Source organism: Vombatus ursinus, unplaced genomic scaffold (assembly GCF_900497805.2).
Source record: "Vombatus ursinus unplaced genomic scaffold, bare-nosed wombat genome assembly UNPS02014832.1, whole genome shotgun sequence".
In the NCBI taxonomy this organism is placed as follows: Eukaryota; Metazoa; Chordata; class Mammalia; order Diprotodontia; family Vombatidae; genus Vombatus; species Vombatus ursinus.
Genome location: NW_020954610.1, coordinates 23,069,464 through 23,094,025, shown reverse-complemented (window position 1 = coordinate 23,094,025; position 24,562 = coordinate 23,069,464).

Sequence of the window (24,562 nt, the reverse complement as noted above, 5' to 3'; positions counted from 1 at the left end):
AGTGTTATTTTGCTCTACAACATTTTGTAACTAATTCTGGCTGAACTGGGGATTCAAAAACTGGATCTTATTAGCTGTGATTGTACAAAAGGTGAATCTGAATAGTTTGAAAAAGCCTGGATATAACTTTGGGGTAGATAGTGAAACATCATTAGTGTGTGTATGTCTATGTGTGTCTGTATATAGATATATATCTATGTCTGTCTATCTATCATCTACCTATCCATATCTACATATATAGGGACAGCTAGGTGGCACACTGGATAAAGTGCTGGCCCTGGAGTAAGGAGAACCTGAGTTTAAATCTGGCCTCAGGTACTTACCAGCTGTGTCACCCTGGGCATGTCATTTTGCTCTGTTTTCAGTTTTTCATCTTTAAAATGAGCTAGAGAAGGAAATGGCAAACTGGCCAGTATCTTTGGCAAGAAAATATCAAATGGAGTTCACAGAGAGTTGGGCATGACTGAAACAACTCAACAACAATATCTATATGTATAAATATATGCATAATACACTTTGTAACGTGCATTGTTGACATTTTCTCCTTTAATTTCTTAAGTCTAGATAATCAATAAAACAATAAATCAAGTCCTGTTTTGTAGCATTTGGGGTTTTGGAGATCTAAATGCCCAACACTGAAAATTTAACAATCAGATCTTCTAGCTAGTATGAACCAACATCCAGCATATTTTTTGAAGATTATGACACAAAGATAGGAATTATCCTGTACTGTTATTTTAGGGAAAACAAGAAAATTGTTCTACATTTATTTGTAATGTATTGTTTTTAGTGGACAGTAGAAGGTAGGAAGGATAGCACTTTGACTCAGGCTAAAAAAAAATTAAATGAAATTTTCAGGAGGCTTAGGCAAAAATAAATTTAAGATAACATTTCACTGCAGGTAACTGGAGCATTGTTATTGATGAGCTAGTATTAGGCTTCTTGAAGGCCAGTGCTGGGCCAAGACACTATTTAACTAAGATTTCTCAATAGTTTTTTTTTTTCCTCCGAGTGGTAACACCTCCTGAGTTTTTACCAGTGTAGTAGGGTTTTGAATTGGAACAAATCCTATTGAGCTGGTTATGCACACTTTGTTTTCTTCCTTTGGAGTTAGAAAGCTTGGGTGCAAAGTCTACCTTTGATACTTTCTGTTTGATTTTGGTTAAGTCACTCTGTCTCTCTCTCTCTCTGTGTCTCTCCCTCTCTGTGTCTCTCTCTGTCTTTGTCTCTGTTTCTCTCTGTCTCTCTCTCCCTCCCTCTTCCTGTTTCTTTCTCTCTTTTTGTCTCTCTTTCAGCTAGGGGAAGAAGAGTTCCCCACTCTTGAAAGAAAAAAAATAGAAAGAAAGAAAGTTCACAGGCATGGCACTGAACACATTTGCTTGCCTAGGTAAATCTGAGACCGAATTTTTAGTCCTTTACTGATTTGTTTTCTGTTCCGTATTTCTTTCCCCATATATTGGTCACCACACAGACATCCTGAGAAATGCATGTTTCCAAACTTAGAGGCTACCTTCTGAGCTTGAGAGATAACAATTCGTTGAATGGGGATACTCTTTGACCTGTGGAAGATTCACCCATTTTAAAAGAGAAGATCATCATTTACAGAAAGATGTTATGTCTTCCAGGCTTTCCAGAACTTGAGTTGTGGGTCACGGTAGACTTAAGAGAAGGTGAAATCTGTTCAGCAATACCACATATCTCCTGGTAGTTTTTCTTACCTCCTTGTAAAGCTAGTACTTCTTATATTGAGTAACTTTTCTAAAAAAGGACCTGGTTAATGTGTTTAGGGGAGTCCCTAGGCATAAGGTTTTACACTTTAGTTAGAAGGTTTTCCTTGAGATTCTGGGATCTGAGCAACCTGAATTCCTTCATTTTGGTGTTGAAATCCTGCAGGACTTCACCCTGACTATCTTGGCAAAGATACTGGAGTAGTTTTGCCATTTCCTTCTCCAGCTCATTTTACAGATGAAAAACTGAGGCAAACAAGGTTAAATGACATGCCCAGGGTCACACAGCTAGTAAGTGACTGAGGCCAGATTTGAACTTAGGAAGATGAGTGTTCCTGAGTCTAAGCCCAGTGTTCTATCCACTGTTACCACCTAGCTACCATTTAATGTGTACTGAGGCCTGTTACCAACAGAACCTTTAATGGGTCAATACAATAAATCTTTCAGGGAACTAATGAGCCAGGCCATAAGGTTTTCTACTTGTAAATTTGACATCTTTTTAAGATGCATTAATTCTTCTAGGCCAAGTAAGTTAGTGGTTTTAACTAATATTACTACTACCTTGATATCTTCATCAGAAGTAATAGCTTAAACAATTAATATCAATTTATTAATCACATGCTACATGCCAGGCACTGTGCTGAGTGTTGGAGATACAAACAAAAAATAAATAAACAGTTCCTGCCTTCAAGGAACTTACCTTCTAAAGTGGGAGACCACATGCATATATACAAGCATATATAGAATAACAACAAAATTAATACAGGGTACTTTTGGGAGGGAGGGTAATAGAAGCTAGGGTGTGATCAGAAAGGGTTTCAAGTAGAAAGTGAAGGTTGAGCTGACTCTTGAAGAAGACTAGAGATTTGGAGATGCATGGGCTTGGTGTATGTGGGATACAATGTATGGGGAATGGCCAGTGCAAATGTAAGAAGATGTGAGATGTAATCATATATTAGGAACAAGAAATAGCCCAGTTTAGTTATGCCATAGAATTTGTGGAGAAAAGGAATGTTTAAGAACACTGGAAAGATAGAAAAGTATCAGTTTCTATCTGATCCCATCATCCTCAGGGAGGCATAGAAAAGTTTATTGAATAAGGGGATGACAAAGTCAGATCTGCACTTTAGGGAAATCACATTAGGGGGCTGAATGAAAGATGGGATATAATGGGGAGAGATATAAATGAGGGAGAACAAATAGAAGATTATTTCAATAGGTCAAGTGAGAGATAGAGAGGACGTGAACTAGGGTAGTGACCATATGAGTTGAGAGAATTGGAAATTTGAGACTGTTATAGAGATAGAAATGATGATGTTTGTAAAATGATTGGATATGTAGAGTTGAGTAAAAGTAAGGAGTCAAGGATAACATATTTTCCAAAGGGCCTAAACTCACAAAAAAGTAATAAGTAGCTCAAGCCATGGACATTTGTACCAGTGCTGGCGATTTATTTTTTGTGTCTACTTTGCCTTAAATCTTGTTCTTGTATGAGGGGAAAGATCAAAGAGATAAGATTTCTCACCTATGAGGTTTGTTTCTCCCACCTCAGGGTCATGGTGCTTACCTGAGACTCTCTCAGAGGGGACAGAAAATGATGTTCAAAATTATTTGATAATTCTAAGTGAAACTCCAGCCCAAGTGATTCATTTTTTTAATGAAAAAGAAAAAGTCAACAAAAGTATAACTAAAAGAACATTTTCTCCCACAGTGAGTATAGTAAAACTATTATTTAATCATGTATACTTAAACAAAGTCAAATTTGAGTTAGCTAATGTCAACATATAATCTGCCATGATCACTATCAGTTCTTGTAGGCTCATGACATAGATGAATTCTGTCTCTAGGCACTTTGCTGAATTTAAACATAAGCGTGTAAGTTAAAGTTAAACTATCTGTTTAAAAGTCAAAAGTAATCTACTAGATTTCTCAATGTTATTCTTTTTGGTGAGTAGAAAGTAGTTTTTTAAAAATATATAACACTTCTAACAATTTATTTTGTGCTTAATAGTACATTATCACAGTAAAAATTATAACAATCATAATAATAGCAACCCATTTAAATTCCAACCCAACATCCATGCTGAAGGCAGGGGTGGCAGCCACAAAGTAGGGAAACGCCCTACTGGGAAATCAATAGATTATAAATGTATGGGAAGAACTCTGAAATAGCAGTTATTGAGATCAACTGCTCCTAAGAGTTAAACACACACACACACACACACACACACACACACACACACACGCACACACACACACATATCACAGTAGGGGGTGAAAGTAGGGGGTATAAGGTTACAGACTGATCCAATCAAAACTTTCCTGATAGTTGCTTTTGACATGGAGGAGAGCAGAACAATTGTCACTCCTCTCTGTTTTGCTAACCACAAGAAGGCAAGGTATCTCAGACCAAATCAGAAACACCAAAACCCCTCCTGCTAGAAGGGTTTCAGTGCAGATGGTATTAAAACAGGCAAACTATTTGTGTGAATGAAATCACTGAAGATGTGAATTATTTCATTATACAATGCTTTGTTGTTGTTCTTCAGTCATTCTGGTTATGTCTGAATCCTTGTGACCCCTTTTGGGGTTTTCTTGGCAAAGATACTGGAGTAGCTTGCCATGTCCTTCTCCATCTCATTTTACATATGAGGAACTGAAGTAAATAGGGTTAAATGACTTGCCCAGGATCACAAGTTAGTAAGGGTCTGAGGCTGGATTTGAACTCAGGAAGATGAGTCTTCCTGACTTCAGGCCAGGCACTTTAATCATTTTGACACCTAGCCCCACTGTGCCACCTAGCGCTTAGTGATTAAAAAAAAAAGAAAAAAGGAAAAAGAAAAAAGGAAAACAAAGTCACAAAACTATAAAAAGCTTTTATAAATTGTAGACGAAGACAGTTCAACCTTAATATATCTCTTATGATTTCTCTTTCTTGTTTACCTCTAAGGTTGAACTGTTTACATTCCTGCATGGAAAGATGATATTTGTAACTCATGAGACCTTTGTCAGTATTAGGGTAGTTGGAGGGAAAAAAACTATATGTATGTATAGATAGATAGATAGATAGATAGATAGATAGATAGATAGATAGAGGGCCCAGGGTGAGTTGATGATGAAGGGGTCATATCTAGAGAATAAAATTAAGGGGTGAGAGAGAGTTATACTAGGAGGAGAAAGGGAGAAGTAGAATGGGGTAAATTATCTCACAAAAAAAGACAGAAAAGAAAAGGCTCTTACAGTAGAGGGTAAACAGGGGAAGATGAGAGGGAATGAGTGAATCTTATTCTCATAGGATTTCACTTAAGAAGGGAATAATATACACACTCAATTGGGTATGGAAATCTGTCTTACCTTACAGGAAAATAGGCGGGGAAGGGGAAAAGAGAGTGGGGGGATAATAGAGAGGAGAGAAGATTGGGAAAAGGGGTAATCTGAAACAAATACTTCTGAGGAGGAACAGGGTCAAAAGAAAGAATAGAATACATGGGGGGGCAGGATAGGATTAAGGGAAATAGAGTTAATTTTTCACAGCATGCCTACTATGGAAGTGTTTTGCATAACTGCACATGTATAACCTATATTGAGTTGCTTGCCTTTTCAATGAATGTGGGTGGGGATGGAGGAAGGGGAGAAAATTTGGAACCCAAAGTTTTAAAAACACATGTTTAAAAAAATGTTTTCACATGCAACTGGGAAATAAGAAATACAGGAAAATGGGGTACAGAAATCTATCCTGCTCTACAGGAAAATAGAAGGGGAAGGGGATAAGACAAGGAGGGGGAGAGATAGAAGGGAAAGCAGACTAGGAGAAGGGTTATTTAGAATGCATGCCATCTTGGGGTAGGGGGAGGGGCAAGATGGGGTGAAAATTTGGAACTCAAAATCTTGTGGAAGTAAATGTTGAAAACTAAAAATAAATAAATTTATTTTAAAAAATAAAAAAAATAAATTGTAGATGAAGGCTTCATACTGCTTTTCTTTTTTAGAAGCAGCTGATGACACAATGCCCTAACTTGAAGAGATGTTGTGAGGATCAAATGGGATAATATTTTTGGTGCTATGTAAAGGCTTATTCTCTTTTGCCTTCCCTCCACCTTTTTCTTGGGGGGGGGCTCCCAGATTTCAAGTCATACAGCAACACAGTACAACTCTAATAAACATCTTTATCCGTAAGCAGGGGTGAGTGAGAGCCAGCTTATATCAGCTCCTGAGAGTCATTGTTAAGGTTTCAGTGGGAATTTTTATGCCTTGCTAATTGGTAAAACCTAGAAATCAAGGCTCATTTTATGGTTTTATTAAATCAAGAAAGATGGCTGACACCTTAGATTCCCTGGTGGGAAAAAAAGGAAAGCAGGAGGGATGGATAAGATCCAAAATTATTAGTTCAAAGAAATCAGAGTGGACAACTAATTACTTTGTGCCTAACTTCCTTTCATGAGCTCAGTTAATGTCACAGGATTTAATCATAGATGACAAGGTATGACAAGGTATGACAAGGTTCTAACAAAGTCAACATTAGGTGATTCCTTTACTAGATTTTGTCAGAAAGGAGCAAGATGGACTTTAAAAAACACTGTGTAGTTAGAGAAATCTCTGACAGAAACCAGGAGATAGGGATGTATTCAGTTCTTCACCCCACATCATCAGTTATATCATCTAACAGAGGAGCTACTCACACTGATAGGAATTAAAGAGCCATTTTGAAAGTTCAAGACAGACTGCAAGTAAGCTCCTTGCCATCAGGGACTGTCTTTTACCTTTCTTTGTATCTATCGCTAGTTTTTTAGCACAGTTCTTGTCACATGGTAGGAACTTAAACAATACTTATTAACTATCCGTTATGGTGGAGGTTGGCCAGTATATATTTGTATCCTCTTCACATTTTCAGGGATTCTCCTATTGAAAGTTATGGTGTCTCAGTGATCCATTGTTCCCAACCCTGCTTGTCAATCAGTGTTGGGGGAGGCTCTGTGGGGGAAGTTGAAACTGAGTCTGCAGCTTTTTCATTGCCTGGTCTTTGGTATACACCCCTACTTGTGGTGTTTGTACTCCTACCTGGAAATTGTTCTTTATGTCATCATGAAAGTTATCAATAAAAACTGGTTCCCAATCTTGTAGCCATTGCTGATCTCCAGTAAAGAGCCCATCAACATGTTGCTACCCTTATGTATTTATAATACATTCCTTTTAATCGTCTTTGTCCTGAGTTTTGCCTTGTTAATCACGGTGAAAGCCCAAATGAAGAACTTTTTTTTTTTTCAGTACTCTCCAGAGTTTCTCAACTCAGGACTTTCCTTGCTGGAAAACCTAGTATTTCACAAATCTACCATTGGGAAGGAGGAAACATTGTTTGGTTCTTTTGCTTTGCTTTCTATTTTTTTCTTTTACAAGTCCATTTCCAGTTTGTTGGAGATAACTTCAGCATGCATGAATATTACGTGCTGATGTCTGTTGGATTACTATGTACATTATGACTATTACAGATAATGTAAGTAGTATAGGTACCGTATCCCTAGAATATTGGTACCCAGGTGTGCTCTCTGACTTGCTAAGGTCAATTACTAAATTTTCAGTGTGAGGATTCATACTTCCAAAATAGGTAGTCATTAAAAATAAGGGCTTGTTTTGTTTTGTTGATTATCTAGACTTAAGAAAGTATTAGTAATTCGGATTAAGCCTAAAAACCTAGGTGCATACATTCCCCCTTCTTCTTAAATATTTGCTAGCATCCCCACCCCTCTCTCTCTCTATATATATATACATTTGTATGTATAAATGCATATATGTATAAAGATGTACATAGGTAAATACATATATGCATGCATACATAGATACATATATACATAGTGTGTATATGTGTGTGCATGCATGTGTGTGTGTGTGTGTGTGTGTGTATTACCATATCAAAGGCCAGGTTACTAGAGGCTAATCACAATCACCACTTACATAGAGCTTTAGGGTTTTCATGATGCTTTATATCTATCAATTTATTTAAGCCTCACAACCTTTTAATGCCTAAACAATTTGCTTAGAGCACACTGTGGGTGCTCATCCTTGTTCATGTCTTTTTTTTTTTTAAACTTTTGTACAGACCTAGGCAACCTGCTTTGTTATGACATTAGTCCAGATTGTTTGAAATCTTTATGGATTGAAGACCCTTAAAATAAGAATTGTCTTAGAAATTCTGAGTAATCAACCCCAAATGTTTAATAACTTTTGGGGAGCCACACACATTTTTGTAACTTTTCCAAGTTTTTTTTTCTTTTTAAATTAGGCTGCTTATTCTAGTAAGGGGTGAGATCAGATAAACATTTTGCCTATAGATTTCAGGAACCCAGTCGTCAAATCCAGATTCCCATATTGTTTTCAGTGATATACTAGAAAATTTTTGACTGAACCTCTAGTTGGAATGTTTCAGGAATCCCAGAAAAATGTCAGGAACCCAACATGTTTTCGAAACTCAAAGGATTTTCAATTCAATGACAATTTTCAATAGTGCTTCTCCTAAGACTGAAGCAAGTCTCCAAAGGTGATGTCCAAAGGAGAGGAGATCTAGAGGGGAAGTGGTTAAAGAACACTGCTGCACGTACCCTGAGACTAGTTCCTGTTTGTTATAGCACTCTGTATTCCACTGAACATAGAACAGAAGGAAACCTTAGTGAGAGAGGAGAGGGTGAGTGCCCTAGCAGGGAGCACTACACCAAATATAGGAAAGGTGGATAATAGTTACATAACATTGGCTTTTTATCAAAAGTAGGCTTACCTCATAATAAAGCCTATAACCAGCCAAGATATGAAAGTGGAATCAAAAAGTCCTCCATAGGCAACGTGTGCATTAACTCAGCAAGTAACATGTTGACAAGCACTGAACAAATCCTAAGTCATGTGAATTTGTTTACAGAATTAGAGGGGTTAATAATGATAATTCAGGACAGGATAATTACCATAATAAATCATGTCAGGAGGCATGAGGTGAGTGATGAATATAGATTACAGAGGTAAACAAGGAAAAATAATGATATATAACACAGCATGTTGTAAAAGTTTAGTACTTAACTGAATACTTAGCAGGACAATCCATTGTCATGTCCAATTGAATTACACATCAGAAGCTTGTTACATTTCATGGATTGAAAAATAGTAAATCTTCACACTACAAATTCAATCCTAAAAGTAACTTGGAGAACTCCACCAATAAACTATACGGGAAGCAGATTTTTCTCATAAGCCTAACAGTTGTCCATTACCATCAAGATATTGTAAACTGGTAAGAGTATGATTTTTAATGCAACATAGGTTTCTACAGCTAATATTCATAATATTTAAGATGCATATAATGAAAAAACTTTCAAGGTATATAAAACAAGAAGAAATCAAAACTTTGTGAGAACATTATGAGGTATAGTTTATTCCTCATAATTTTATCATTTACTAGATTTGTATTAAGAGTGCCAGCATCCTAATTCTGTTAAACTAAACACAAATATTTATTTACTTGGAAAGAGGTATACAGAACATAAAATATTCAAAAATAATATGATATTGACTTGTCCCTGGGCAATTTGTGTCAGAATTTAACAAACAAGATGAGAAGAATGAGATGATAGTAGTATTTATAAGTTATGAATATTTTAAAATTTGAATCATTTCATCAATAAAATCACTGTATTTTTTGTTTGATTTGTTTGTATATTATTAAGTTGTGATACATTTTGGGGTTTTTTATTAGTTAATTTATTTTTTGTTTTCAACAATCACTTCCATAAGTTTTTGAGTTTTAAATATTCTCCTCCTCCCTCCCAACATCCCTCCCCAGGATGGTATGCAATCTGCTATAGGCTCTACATATACATTTCTATTAAATATATTTTCACATTAGTCATGTTGTAAAGAAGAATTATAACCAATAGGAGGAACGACAAAAAAAAGGAAACAAAACAAAACAGACAAAAAAAAGAGTAAATAATGTGCTTCAATCTGCATTCAAACTCCATATTCTTTCTCTGGATATGGATAGCATTTTCCATCATGAGACTTTTGGAGATTTCTTAGATCCTTGCATTGCTGAGAAGAGCTAAGTCATTAGATTTATCTAGTTCTGTGGGGGGTGAGGGGAGGAGGTTGAGGTACCCCACTAGTATAGTTTTGCTGTCTATTTCTTCCTGTATCTTCCTTAACTTCTTCAAGAATTTGTCTGCTTGTACCACTTGGTACATATATGGTTAGTAATGATATTACTTCATTGTGGTGCCTTTTAGCTGGATATAGTTTCTTTTCTTACATCTTAAAATTAGATTTATTTTTGCTTTTGCTTTGTCTAAGATCAGGATTGCTACCCCTGCTTTTTTTTTTATTTTTACTTCAGCTGAAGCATAATATATTCTACTGCAACATTTTATCTTTACTCTGTGTGTATCCCTCTGCTTCAAAAGTTTTTCATGTAAACAACGTATTGTAGAATTATGTTTCTTAATCCACTCTGCTATCCACTTCCATTTTATGGGAGTATTCATCCCATTCACATTCACATTTATGATTATGATTTGTATCTTTCTTTCAATCTTATTCTCCCCCTACCCCCATTTATGCTCTTATTTCTCCTTTCTCATTTCACTCCTCAATAAACTTTTGCTTTTTATCAGCACCCCCCTCAATCTACCCTCCTTCTATCAGCACCTTCCCTTTTCTTTCCCTTTTCCCTTACTACTTCTTCTTTCCCTCCTAAACACCCCTCCCTTTTCTTTCCACTTCCTCCTACTACTACTTGTATGGCAAGTTAGATTTCTGTACCTAATTGAATATGTTATTCCCTTCTCCAGCCAAATAGGATGAGAGTAATATTCAAACAATGCTCATCTCCCTCCCTTCTTTCCCACTACTGTGATATGTCTTTGTGCCTGTCATATAGTGTAACTTATCCTTTTCTGCCACCTCCTTTCCTTTTCTCCCTTTTCATGATTTTTTGGATAATTAATTTATTTTTAGTTTTCAACATTCACTTCCATAAGATTTTGAGTTTTGAATTTTCTCCCCTCCCATTACTCTTCCCCCCAAAATAGCATGCAATCTGATATAGGCTCTACTTATACATTGATATTGAGCATATTTTCTCATTAGTCATAATATAAAGAACAATTAGAACTAATGGGAGGAACCACAGGAATTATGCAATAAAACAAACCAACAAAGGAAAAGTAGAACAATTAGTATGCTGCCATCGGCATTCAGATTTCATAGTTCTTTCTCTGGATGTGGATAGCAATTTCAATTGTGAGTCTTTTGGAGTTGCCTTAGATTCTTGCATTGCTGTGAAGAGCCAAGTTTATCAAAGTCAGTCATTGCACAGTGTGGCTGTTACTGTGCACAATGTTCTCCTGGTTCTGCTCACTTCATTCTGTATCACTTCATGAAAGTCTTTCCAGGATTTTTTAAAGTCTTCCTGCTTATCATTTCTTATAGCACAACAGTATTCCTTTACATTCATATACCACAACTTGTTCAGCCATTCCCCAATTGATTGACATCCCCTCAAGTTCCAATTCTTTGCCACCACAAAAAGAGTTGCTATGAATATTTATGTACATTTGGATCCTTTTCCCATGTGTATGATCTCTTTGGCATACAGTCCTAAAAGTGCCATTGCTGGGTCAAAGGATATGCATATTTTTGTAGCCCTTTGGGCATAATTCCAAATTACTCTCCAGAATGGTAGGATCATTTCACAACTCCACCAACAATGCATTAATGTTCCAGTTTTCACACATCTTCTCAAACACTTATCATTTTCTTGTTTTGTCATGGTAGCTAATCTGATAGGTGTTATGGGATACCTCAGAGTCATTTTGATTTGCATTTCTCTGATCAGTAGTGATTTAGAATATTTTTTTCATATGACTATATAGATATCCGTAGTTTCTTCCTCTGAAAACTGCTTGTTCATATACTTTGACCATTTATCAATTGGTGAATGACTTGTATTCTTATAAATTTGATTTAATTATCTATATATTTTAGAAATGAGGCCTTTATCAGAGACACTGTTTGTGAAAATTATTTCCCAGTTTTCTGCTTCCGTCCTAATATTGGATGCATTGGATCAGTTCACAGCTCTACCAACAATATATTAATGTTCCAATTTTCCCACATCTCCTCCAACATTTATCATTTTCCCTTTTTGTCATGTTAGCCAACCCAATAGGTGTGATGTGATACCTCAAAGTTGTTTTGATTTGCATTTCTCTAATCAATAGTGATTTAGAGCATTTTTTCATATGATTATAGATAGCTTCAACTTAGCTCTGAAAAATAGATCTCAAAATTGCCTGTTCATATCCTTTCACCATTTATCAATTGGGTAATGATTTGTCTTCTTAAAAATTTGACTTAATGCTCTATATATATTAGAAATGAGGCCCTTATCAGAGTCACTGGTTGTAAAAATTCTTTCAGTTTTCTGCTTCCCTCTTCATCTTGATTGCATTGGCTTTGTTTATGAAAAAACTTTTCAATTTAACGTAATGAAATTATCCATTTTGCATTTCATAATGTTCTCTGTCTCTTGCTTGGTCATAAATTCTTCCCTTCTACATAGATCTGACAGGTAAACTAATGCATGCTCACCTAGATTGCTTATATTATCAGCTTTTATATCTAAATCATGCACCCATTTTGACTTTACTTTTGTATAGGGTATAAGTTTTGGTTTATACCTAGTTTCTGCCATTCTCTTTTTCAGTTTTCCTAGAAGTTTTTGTCAAAGAGTGATTTCTTATTCCAGAAGCTGGGTCTTTAGGTGTATTAAAGAGTAAATTACCGTAGTCATTCACTACTGTGTCTTGCATAATTAACCTATTCCACTGATCCACCACTCCACTTCTTAGCCAGTACCAAGTAGTTTTGATGATTGTTGCTTTATAATATAATTTAAGATCTGGAATCTTAAGGTCACCTTCCCTAGCATTTCTTTTCATTAGTCCACTTGATATTTTTGACCTTCTGTTCTTCCAGGTGAATCTTGTTATTATTTTTTTCTAGACCTATAAAATAATTTTTGGTAGTTTGATTGTAAGGCACTGAATAAGTAAATTAATTTAGATAGAATTGCCATTCTTATCATATTGGCTCAGCCTACCCATGAGCAACTGAAGTTTTTCCAGTTATTTAGATCTGACTTTGTGTGAAAAGTGTTTTGTAATTGTGTTCATATAGTTCCTGGATTTGTTTCTATAGGTAGACTCCTAAATATTTTATAATGTCTACAGTAACTTTAAATGGGGTTTCTCTTTCTATCTCTTGCTGTTGTGCTTTTTTGGTAATATACAGAAATGCTGATGATTTATGTGGGTTTATTTTAGAGCCTGCAACTTTGCTAAAGTTGTTTATTATTTCAAGTAGTTTTTAATTTGATTCTCTAGGATTCTCTAAGTATATCATCAAGTCATCTGCAAAGAGTGATAGTTTTGTTTCTTCTTTGCCTATTCTAATACCTTCAATTTCTTTTTCTTCTCATTGCTAAAGCAAATATTTCTAGTACCATATTGAACAACAGTGGTGATAATGGACATCCTTGTTTCACCCCCAATGTTCTTATTGGAAATGTTTCTGGTTTATCTCCATTACATAATAACGCTTGCTGAAGGTTTTAGACAGATGCAACTTATCATTTTAAGGAAGACTCCATTTATTCCTATGCTCTCTAGTGGTTTTAATAGGAATAAGTGTTATATTTTATCAAATGCTTTTTTTCTGCATCTATTGAAATAATCATATGATTTCTATTAGTTTTGTTGTTGATATGATCAATTATGCTGATAGTTTTCCTAATGTTGAAACAGCCCTGCATTCCTGGGATGAATCCTAATTGGTCATAGTGTATTACACTTGACATAAGTTGCTGTAATCTCTTTGCCATTATTTTACTTAAAATTTTTGCACCTATGCTCACCAGGGAAATTAGTGTACAATTTTCTTTCTCTGTTTTGACTCTTCTCAGTTTAGGTATCAGCACCACATTTGTATCATAAAAATAATTTGGTAGAACTCCTTGTTAACCTATTTTCCCAAATAGTATATGAAGTATTGGAATTAGTTGTTCTTTAATGTTTCATAGAATTCACTTGTAAATCCATCTAGCCCTGGAGATTTTTTCATAGGGAGTTCATTGATAGTTTGTTCAATTTATTTTTCTGAAATGGGATTGTTTAAGTATTTTATTTCCTCTCCTGTTAATATGGGCAATTTATATATTTTTTGGTAAATATTCATCTATTTCACTAAGATTGTCAAAATTATTGGCATACAGTTGGGCAAGAGAGCTCCTAATCATTGTTTTGATTTCCTCTTCATTGGTGGTGAATTTACCCTTTTCATTTTTGATGTTATTAATTTGATTTTCTTCTTTCTTTTTCTAAATCAAATTAACCCAATTTATCTACTTTATTTTTTTCATAAAATGAACTCAGTTTTATTTATTAGTTGAATAGATTTCTTAATTTCAGTTTTATTAATATCTTCGTTGGTTTTCAGAATTTCCAGTTTGGTATTTAATTGGGGATTTTTAATTTGTTCTTTTTCTACTTTTTTTAGTTGCATGCCTAATTCATTGATCTCCTATTTCTCTACTTTATTCATGTAAGCATTTAGAGATATATAACTTTCCCTAAAGACCACTTTCATTGCATCCCACAAGTTTTCATATGTTGTATCATTATTGTCATTCCCTTGGATGAAGTTATTGATTCTTTCTTTGATTTGTTGTTTGACCTGCTTATTGTTTAGGATTAGATCACTTAGTTTCCAATTAATTTTTCATCTATCTTTCCATGGCCCTTTATTACATGTAATTATTATTGCATCATGATCTGAAAAGAATGCATTTAATATTTCTGCTTTTCTGCATTGGGTTGTGAGTTTTTTATGATCTAATACATGGCCAATTTTTGTGTAGGTGTCAGGTACCACCAAGAAAAAGGCATATCCCTTTCTTTTTCCATTCAGTTTTCTCCAGAGGTCAACCATATTTAACTTTCCGAAGATTCTATTGATCTCTTTCATGTCTTCCTTACTGATTTTGTCATTAGATTTATCTAAATCTGAGAGGAGGAGGTTGAGGTCTCACACTAATATAGTTTTGCTGTCTATTTCTTCCTGCATCTCCCTTAACTTCTCCTTTAAGAATCTGGCTCCTATACCACTTTGTGCATATGTGTTTAATAATGATATTACTTCACTGTTTATGGTACCTTTTACCAGGATGTAGTTTCCTTCCTTATCTCTTTTAATTAGATCTATTTTTGCTGTTGCTTTGTCTGAGATCAGGATTGATAACCCAGGTTTTTTTTTACTTCAGCTGAATCTAAATATATTTATCTTTTCTTTCTGTGTACTCCTTTGCTTCAAATGTGTTTCTTGTAAAGAATATATTGTAGGATTATGTTTCTTAATCCACTCTGTTGTTTCTATTTTATGGGAGAGTTAATGTCATTCACATTCACAGTTATGATTACTATCTGTGTCTTCTTCTCCATAGTATTCTCCTCTCCTTCATTTATGCTCTTTTTTTTCACTTTTCCTCCTCAGTAGAGTTTTGCTTTCAACCACCATCTCCCTCAGTCTGCCCTTCCTTCTATTAGCCCTTTCCCTTTTCTTCCGCTTTTATCTTTCTATTTCTTCCCTCCTTTCTATTCACCCTTTCTTTTTATTTTCCTTTCCCCTCCTACTTCCTATAGGGTAAGTTAGATTTCTATACCTAACTGATTATGTTATTTGCTCTTTGAATCAAATCTGATGAAAGTAAGGTTTGACTAATGCTCATCTCCTTCCCTTCTTTCTCTCATCTATATTTGGTTTTTGGGCCTTTTTTGTGATTTAATTTATCTTTGTCTAACACCTCCTTTCCTCCTTCTCCCAGGACAATCCCTTTTCACCACTTAATTAGATTTTTTTGACTATCACATCAACATCAATTTATACACACCATCTGTATAAGTATACACATTTTTTGTAAGGCAATTGGAATTAAGTGACTTGGCATTTTCAATTTGGCATCTCTTTCAGGAGGTGATTGGTATATTCATTCAATGACTATTTTACTGTCTTGTTCTAGGGACCTCAGGGCAGTTTTCTTTGATGATTTTTTGAAAGATGCTGCCCTGTGTCTCTTTCTGATCATGTCTTTCAGATAGTTAAGCAGCACATAAATTTTGTCTCTTGGATTTGTTTTCTAGGTCAGTTGTTTTTCCAATGAAGTATTTTCTTCCATTTTTTTGTCATTTTTTTTTTATTTTGTTGGACTGATTCTTAGTATTTCATGGAGTTGTCAGCTTCCACTTGCTCAATTTTAATTTAAAAAAATTGGGTTTTTTTATTAAGTTTTGTACATCCTTTTCTATTTATCCCTTCTACTTTTTAAAAATTCATTGATTTATTTCTTTTTAGTTTTCAACATTCACTTCCAAAAGATTCTGAGTTACAAATTTTCTCCCCATCTCATTCCTCCCCCCACCCCAAGATGGTATACATTCTGAATAACTCTTCAACTAATCTTCCTTCCCTTCTATCACCCTCCCCCCTTCTCTTATTCCCTTCCTTTTCTATTTTTTTCTGTAGGGCAGGATCGATTTTTATACTCCATTGTCTGTATGTCTTATTTCCAAGTTACATGTAAAAACAATTTTTAAAATTTATTTTTAAAACTTTGGTTTCCAAATTTTCTCCCTTCCTCTCTCCCAACCCACCATCATTGAGAAGGCAAGCAACTTGATACAGGTTATACATGTGCAGTCATACAAAACACTTCCATAGTAGTCATGTTGTGAAAAACTAACTATATTTCCTTTCATCCTATCCCACAACCCATTTATTCTATTCTCTCCTTTGACCCTGCCCCTTCTCAGAAGTATTTGCTTCAGATTACCTCCTCCCCCAATCTGCTCTCTTTTTTATCATCCCCCTGTTCTCTTGTCCCCTTCTCCACTATTTTCCTGTAGGGGAAGACAGCTTTCCATACCCAATTGAGTGTGTATGTTATTCCCTCCTTAAGCCAAATTCGATGAGAATAAGATTCACTCATTCACTCTCACCTTCCCCCAATTGCCCTCCACTGTAAAAGCTTTTTCATGTCTGTTTTATGCAAAATAATTTACTCCATTCTACCTCTCTCTTTCTCCTTCTCCTGGTATTAGACTCTCTCAACCCTTAATTTTATTTTTTTCAGATATCACGCCTTCATCTTCAACTCACTCTGTGTCCTCTATCTATCTATCTATCTATCCATATAACTTTTTCCCTCCAACTACCATAATGCTGACAAAAGTCTATTGAGTTACAAATATCATCTTCAACTCACCCTGTACCAACTATATATCAATCAATCAATCAATCTATCTATTTATCTATCTACACACATATTTTCCCCTCCAACTAATCTTATAATAAGAAAGGACTTATGAGTTACAAATACCATCTTTCCATGTAATATTTGTAAACAGTTCAACTTTAATAAATCCCTTATGATTTCTCTTTCCTGTTGACATTTTCATGCTTCTCTTGAATGTTGTATTTGAAAGTCAAATTTTCTATTCAGTTCTCATCTTCTCATGAAGAATTCTTGAAAGTCCTCTATTTCACTGAATGTCCATTTTTTTTCCTCTGAAGGATTTTACTCAGTTATGCTGGGTAGGTTATTCTTGGTTGTAATCCTATCTCCTTTGCCCTCTGGAATACCATATTTAAAGCCCACTGTTTCCTTAATGTAGAAGCTGCTAAATCTTGTGTTATTCTGATTGTGTTTCCACAATACTTGAACCATTTCTTTCTGACTGCTTGTAATATTTTCTCCTTGACCTGAGAACTAGAACTTGGCTATAATATTCCTTTTGGGATCTCTTTCAGGAGGTGATCAGTGGATTCTTTCCATTTCTATTTTACTCTCTGGTTCAAGAATATTAGCATAGTTTTCCTTGATAATTTCTTGAATGATGATGTCTAGGCTCTTTTTTTGGTCATAACTTTTTTAAAATTATCTCTCTTGGATTTATTTTCCAGGTGAGTTATTTTTTCACTGAGATATTCCACACTGTCAACTTTTTTTTCATTCTTTTGGTTTTGTTTTACAATTTCTTGATTTCTCTTAAGTCATTAGCTTCCATTTGCTCCATTCTAATTTTTAAGGAAGGATTTTCTTCAATGAGCTTTAGTACTTCCTATTCCATTTGGCCAATTCTGCTTTTTAAGGCATTTTTCTCCTCATTGGCTTTTTGGACCTCTTTTACCATTTGGGTTAGTGTATTTGTTATTAATTTATTTTGATTTATCAACAATCAATTCCATAAGCTTTTGAGTTTAACATTTTTCCCCCTCCCCCTCACCTCCCTGCCCAAGACAGCATGCAATCTGATATAGGTTATACATATACATTCCTATTAAACACATTTTCACATTAGTGATGTTATAAGGAAGAATTAGAACCAATAGGAGGAACCACAAGAAAGAGAAAACAAAACAAAACAGAAGAATAAAATAGGAAATAATATGCTTCTATCTGCATTCAAACTCCATAATTTTTTTCTTTGGATGTGGATAGCATTTCCCATGAGACCTTTTGACATGTCTTAGATACTTGCATTGCTGAGAAGGGTTAAGTCTATCAACGTTTGTCATCTCACAACATGGTTGTTACTGTATACAGTGTTCTCCTGGTTCTGCTCACTTCACTCACCATGAGTCCATACAAGTCTTTTCTAGTTTTTTCTGAAGTCTGACTGCTCATCATTTCTTACAGCATAATAGTACTTCATTACATTTATATACCTCAACTTGTTCAGCTATTCCACAATTGATGGGCATCCCCTCAACTTCCAATTCTTTGCCACCATAAAAAGAGCTGATATAAATATTTTTGCACATGTGGGTCCATTTCCTATTTGTATGATGTCTTTGGGATACAGCCCTAGAAGTGCTAATGCTAGGTCAAAGGCATGCACATTTTTAGAGCCCTTTGGGCATAGTTCCAAATTGCTCTCCAAGTGGTTGGATCATTTCACTACTCCACCAACAATGCATTAGTGTTCCAATTTTCCCACATCTCCAAAATTTATCATTTTCCTCTTTTATCATATTGGATAATCTGATAGGTGTGATGTGGTATCTCAGCTTTGTTTTGATTTGCATTTCTCTACTCAATAGTGATTTAGAGCATTTTTTCATATGACTATAGATTACTTTATTTTCTTCATCTGAGAACTTCCTGTTCATGTCCTTTGACCATTTAGCAATTGGGGAATGACTTGTATTCTTATAAATTTGTCTTAGTTGTCATTATATTTTAGAAATGAGGTCCTTATGAGAAACACTGGTTGTAAAAATTCTTTCCCAGTTTTCTGTTTCACTATAAACCTTGGTTGCACTGGCTTTGTTTGTGCAAAAACTTTTCAATTTAAGGTAATCAAAATTATCCATTTTGCATTTCATAATGTTCTCTATCTCTTGTTCGGTCATAAATTCTTTCATTCTACATAGATCTGATAGGTAAACTACTACTTGCTCGCCTAAATTGCCTATATTATCAGCTTTTATATCTAAATCATGCACCCATTTTGACTTTATTTTGGTATAGGGTGTGAGATTTTGGTCTATGCCTAGGCTCTGCCATTCTATTTTCCAGTTTTCCCAGCAGTTTTTGTCACAGTGACTTCTTATACCCGAAGCCGAGTCTTTAGGTTTATCAAACAGTAGATTATAATGTCCTGTTTGGTCATGAAAACTTCTGTTCTCCATAAATCTGACATGTAAACTATTCCTTGCTCTCCCAGTTTCCTTATAGTATCTGCCTTTATATTTAGATCATGAACCCATTTGACTTTATTTTGGTATATGGTGTGAGATTTTGGTCTATGCTTAGTTTCTGCCATACTCTTTTCCAGTTTTCCCAGCAGTTTTCATCAAATAGTGAGTTCTTATGCTAGAAGCTGGGGTCTTTGTATTTATCAAATAGTAGATCACTAAAGTCATTGATGACTATGTCTTGCATACCTAACCTATTCCACTGATCCACCACTTTATTTCTTAACCAGTATCAAATATTTTTGATGATTGCTGCTTTATAATACAATTTAATATCCGGAATGGCTAGACTATCTTCCCCTGAATTTCTTTTCATTAGTTCCCTTGATTTTCTGGACCTTTTGTTATTCCAAATGAATCTTGTTATTATTTTTCTAGCTTATTAAAATATTTTTGGTAATTTGATTGGTGTGGCACTGAAAAGTAAATTAGTTTAGGTAGAATTGTCATTTATATTATATTAGCTCTGCCTACTCACGAGCAACTGATGTTTTTCTAATTATTTACATCTGAATTTATTTGTGTGAAAAGTGTTTTGTAGCTCTGTTCATATATTTCCTGGGTTTAGTCTATTTTTAAGTTATTATTTTCTGCAGTAGTCTTTTTTTGGGTCTCCCTTAGGAAGTTAACTTGTTTTTCATGATTTTCTTGCATTACTCTCATTTCTTATCCCAGTTTTTCCTCCACTTCTCTTACTTGCTTCTCAAAATCCTTTTTGACCTCTTAGATGGTCTGGGACCAATTCATATTTTTCTTGGAAACTTTGGATGTAAGAGCTTTGACTTTGTTGACTTCTTCTGGTTGTATGTTTTGATCTTCTTTGTCACCAAAGTAAGATTCTATGGTCTAACTTTTTTGCTCTGTTTACTCATGTTTGCAGCCAATTATTTGACTCTTAAACTCTTTGTTAAGGTAAGGGTCAGCATCCAGTGTGGAGAATGTACCACCCCAAGCTTTGGGGCTTTTGTGCAGCAGTTTTAAGAGATATTTCTAGGGACCTGTAAATTTTCAGTTCTTCCAAGGTGGTATGCTCAAAGGAGAGGTATTTACTCCTTTCCTGGCCTGTGCTCAGGTCTATAAGTGACCACAAGCACTCTTTTCTGCCTTGGAACTGTAAGGAGGGTTCCCTTTCCACCACCACCACAAGGCCCACTACCCTGGCACTCCTCCTTGCCCCAAGACCACAAACCTGGATTGCAATCCACAACCAAGCATGGACAAAGCAAGGGAATCCTGCATCAGTGCCAGCAAAGAGATCCCTGCAATCCCCTCTAGTCAGTCACTCAATTCCCCCTCCATATGTGGGTTGAGAGCTCTGGAAACAGCCACACCCAGGGTTGTGCCAGGAATAGGCCAGGACCAAGCTCCTTTTTTACCACGGTCAGACAGACCTTTCCTACTGACCTTCGAAGTTTTCTTTGGTGTTTCTGGGTTGAGAAGTCTTGAAACCACCACAGCGGCCTGTGATTCAGTCCTCTGAGGCCTGATCCAGGTTTGCTGAGGCCTGGTCTTTGCCTGTGGGGCCCACACTGCACTGTGCTTCTCTCCCAGCCCCACACAACAGACATTTCCTGATGACTTTCTAGGTTGTATTGGACTAGAAATTTGTTTCACTATGTCCTTTTGTGGATTCTGCTGTTCTAGAATTTGTTTAGAGCTATTTTTTTTACACATATTTGGATGTATGTGGGGGAGGGCTCAAGCAAGTAACTGCTTTTATTGTCCCTTCACTTTTTAAGGAGTTGTTTTTTTTCAGTGTACTTTTTTCCCCCATTTTATCTGTTGTATTTTCAAAGGAATTGTTCGATTTTTTTTCTACCTCTTTTATTTTATTTTTAAAATTGTTCTTGAAAAAAAAATCCTTCTTGAGCTCTTAGAAGGCTCTTTAGGCTTGATACCAGTTCATATTCCCTTTTGAGGTTTCTGTTGTGGGCATATTGACAATACTGTCATCTTTTGAATTTGTGTTTTGATCTTCCCTGTCCCCATAATAAGATTTTATGGCCTTTGTTTTTCTTTGTTGCTTTGTGCTCATGGTGTTTTCCTTTTTCCTAGCCTTATAGTTGATCTCTGCTTCCGGGGCACAGAGGGCACTGTCCCAAGCTTCTTGTGTTTGATGGCTAAGGGCCTGGTTTTGTGTGCTGGGGCCTCAGGGGCTGGCAACTTGAGGCTGTAGATGCCTGGTAGCTTACTTGGAGCTGTTGGTGGTGGCTGATGTGTGCCAAGGCCAAGTGGTGTCTTTCTACATTTCCCCATTGTTACACTGAAGTTTGTGAGTTGGAATTTGTGGATGGAGGTGGTCTGGCTACTGGGGATCATTTATTTTCTCAGGGATGTTCTAGCATGGATAAGCTCAGCTGCTGGTGGATACCAGCAGCCCAAGTAGTGGTTCTACAAGCTGGTGTCTACTGATTCCCCTGGCTGTGCCAGGTTCTGGTGTTGGTGCTTTCCCACTCCACCACTGTGGGGTGCAGTTTCTTCTGCTGGCCTACTGAGGTGGAGTTTGCTGCTGACTTGCCTGGACATTTCATAATACTTCCTTAAAAATTAGAATGGAGCAATTGGATGCCAGTGACTTTATGAGAAATCTAGACAGTGTAAAACAAAACGAAAAGAATGAAAAAAATAGAAAACAATGTGAAGTATCTCACTGGAAAACAACTGACCTGGAAAATAGATCCAGGAGAGATAATTTCAAAATTATTGGACTATCTGAAAGCCATGATCAAAAAAGAGCCGAGACATCATCTTTCAAAAAATCATCAAGGAAAACTGCCCTGATATTCTAGAACCAGAGAATAAAATAGAAATTGAAAGAATTCACTAATCACCTCCTGAAAGAGATCCCCAAAGGAAAACTCCTAGGAATATTGTAGCCAAATTCCAGAGTTCCAAGTTAAAGGAGAAAATATTGCAAGCAGCCCGAAAGAAACAATTCAAGTATCGTGGAAACACATTCAGGATAACAAAAGATTTAGCAGCTTCTACATTAATAGAACAGAGGGCTTGGAATATATTCTGGAGGGCAAAGGAGATTGGATTACAGCCAAGAATCACCTACCCAGCAAAATTGAGTATAATCCTTTAGGGGAAAAAATGGATATTCAGTGAAATAGAGGACTTTCAAGCATTCTTGATGAAAAGACCAGAGCTGAATAGAAAATTTGACTTTCAAATACAAGACTTGAGAGAAGCATAAAGAGGTAAACAGGAAAGAGAAATCATTAGGGAGTTATTAAAGTTGAACTGTTTACATTTCTACATGGAAAGATGATATTTGTAACTCATGAGACCTTTGTCAGTATTAGGGTAGTTGGAGGGGGAAAATTATATGTATAGTTAGACTGGTAGATAGAGGTCACAGTGTGAGTTGAAGATGAATGGGTAATATCTGGAGAATAAAATTAAGGGATGAGAGAGGATTATACTGTAAGAAGGAGAAAGGGAGAGGTAGAATGGGGTAAATTATCTCACATAAAACAGACAAGAAAAGGTTTTTACAGTGGAGGGGAAGTAGGGGAAGGTGAGAGGTAATGAGTGAATCTTATTCTCACCAGATTTGGCTTAATGAGGGCATAACAGACACACTTAAGTGGGTATAGAAAGCTATCTTACCCTACAGTAGAATAGGGGGGGAAGGGGATAAGAGAGTGGGGAAGATGACAGAGGGAGGGCACATTTGGGGAGCAAATAATCAGAAGCAAACACTTCTGAGGAGGGACAGGGTCAAAAGATAGATTAGAATAAATGAGGGGACAGGATAGGATGAAGGGAAATATAGTTAGTTTTCCACAGCATGACTACTATGGAAGTGTTTTGCATGACTATACAAGTATAACCTGTATCAAGTTGCTTGCCTTCTTAATAAGGATGGGCAGGGAGGGAGGAAGGGAGAAAATTTGGAACCCAAAGTTTTAAAAACAAATGTTAAAAAAAATTTTCACATGCAACTGGGAAATAAGATATATAGGCAATGGGGTAGAGAAATCTAATCTGTCCTACAGGAAAATAGAAGAGGAAGAAGATAAGAGAAGGTTGGGGAGAGATAGAAAGGAGGGCAGATTAGGGGAAAGGGTATTCAGAATGCACACTGTCTTGTGATTGGAGGAGAGATGAGGTGGGGAGAAAACTTAGAACTCAAAATCTTGTGGAACTGAATGTTGAAAACTAAAAACAAATAAATTAATGGACAAAAAAAGAGACATAGGTGGTATAGATATAGACAAATTACATGTAGATAATAGAGAGAATTACATTAGATATAGATATAGAGGTAGAGACAGAGGTATAGATAAAGATAGATCAAAATAAATATGGAAGGAAATAGAAAGGAAGGGTTTGGGAGGAAATGGAGTCTGTTAATTCTGGAGTTGGCATTCCTGAAAGTATTGTGTAGTGGGACTTGGGGAAGGAGAAGTTTGAGGTTGATAGAAGGAAGAGGTAAATTGAGTAGTGGGAACAAAATTTGTACTTTGGCCAAGAGAGGTTCAGAACCACTGGAACAGGGTAAATATAAGGGAATAAGAGTATCTTAACTATTGTGCAGTGATTTCAAGCAGAGACAATCCTTGAGAAAAGGTCTCTTGAGGAAGACACAAGATCAAACTTAAAATTCAATTTTCTGGCAGATAGTAACATCATGTTAAGTGAAGCTTCAAGAGGTCTGACTCACAGCAAGCAGGTAGAGATGGCAGTATGAGAGCCTTTCAGAAGTTGGGAGAGTGTCTTCTTTTCATTTGAGAAGTCCCAAAGAAACATATTATCCTGTTTCTGAAAGGAAGCCTGACATTACAGGTAGCATTTAGTTAAGGTCCCAATGAAACAGGAAACAGGCATTGATTATCTCCTTTCCCCCTACTACATATAGGTGTGTAGGGAATTGGCAGTCTTTTCACCTGGCCTACATCCAAGTTTTGGAGGTGCCCCTGAGTTTGGGTTTGAAGGGAAGATGGTCATGCACTGGGGATAGTGAGGATGGCTTCACCTTGCAT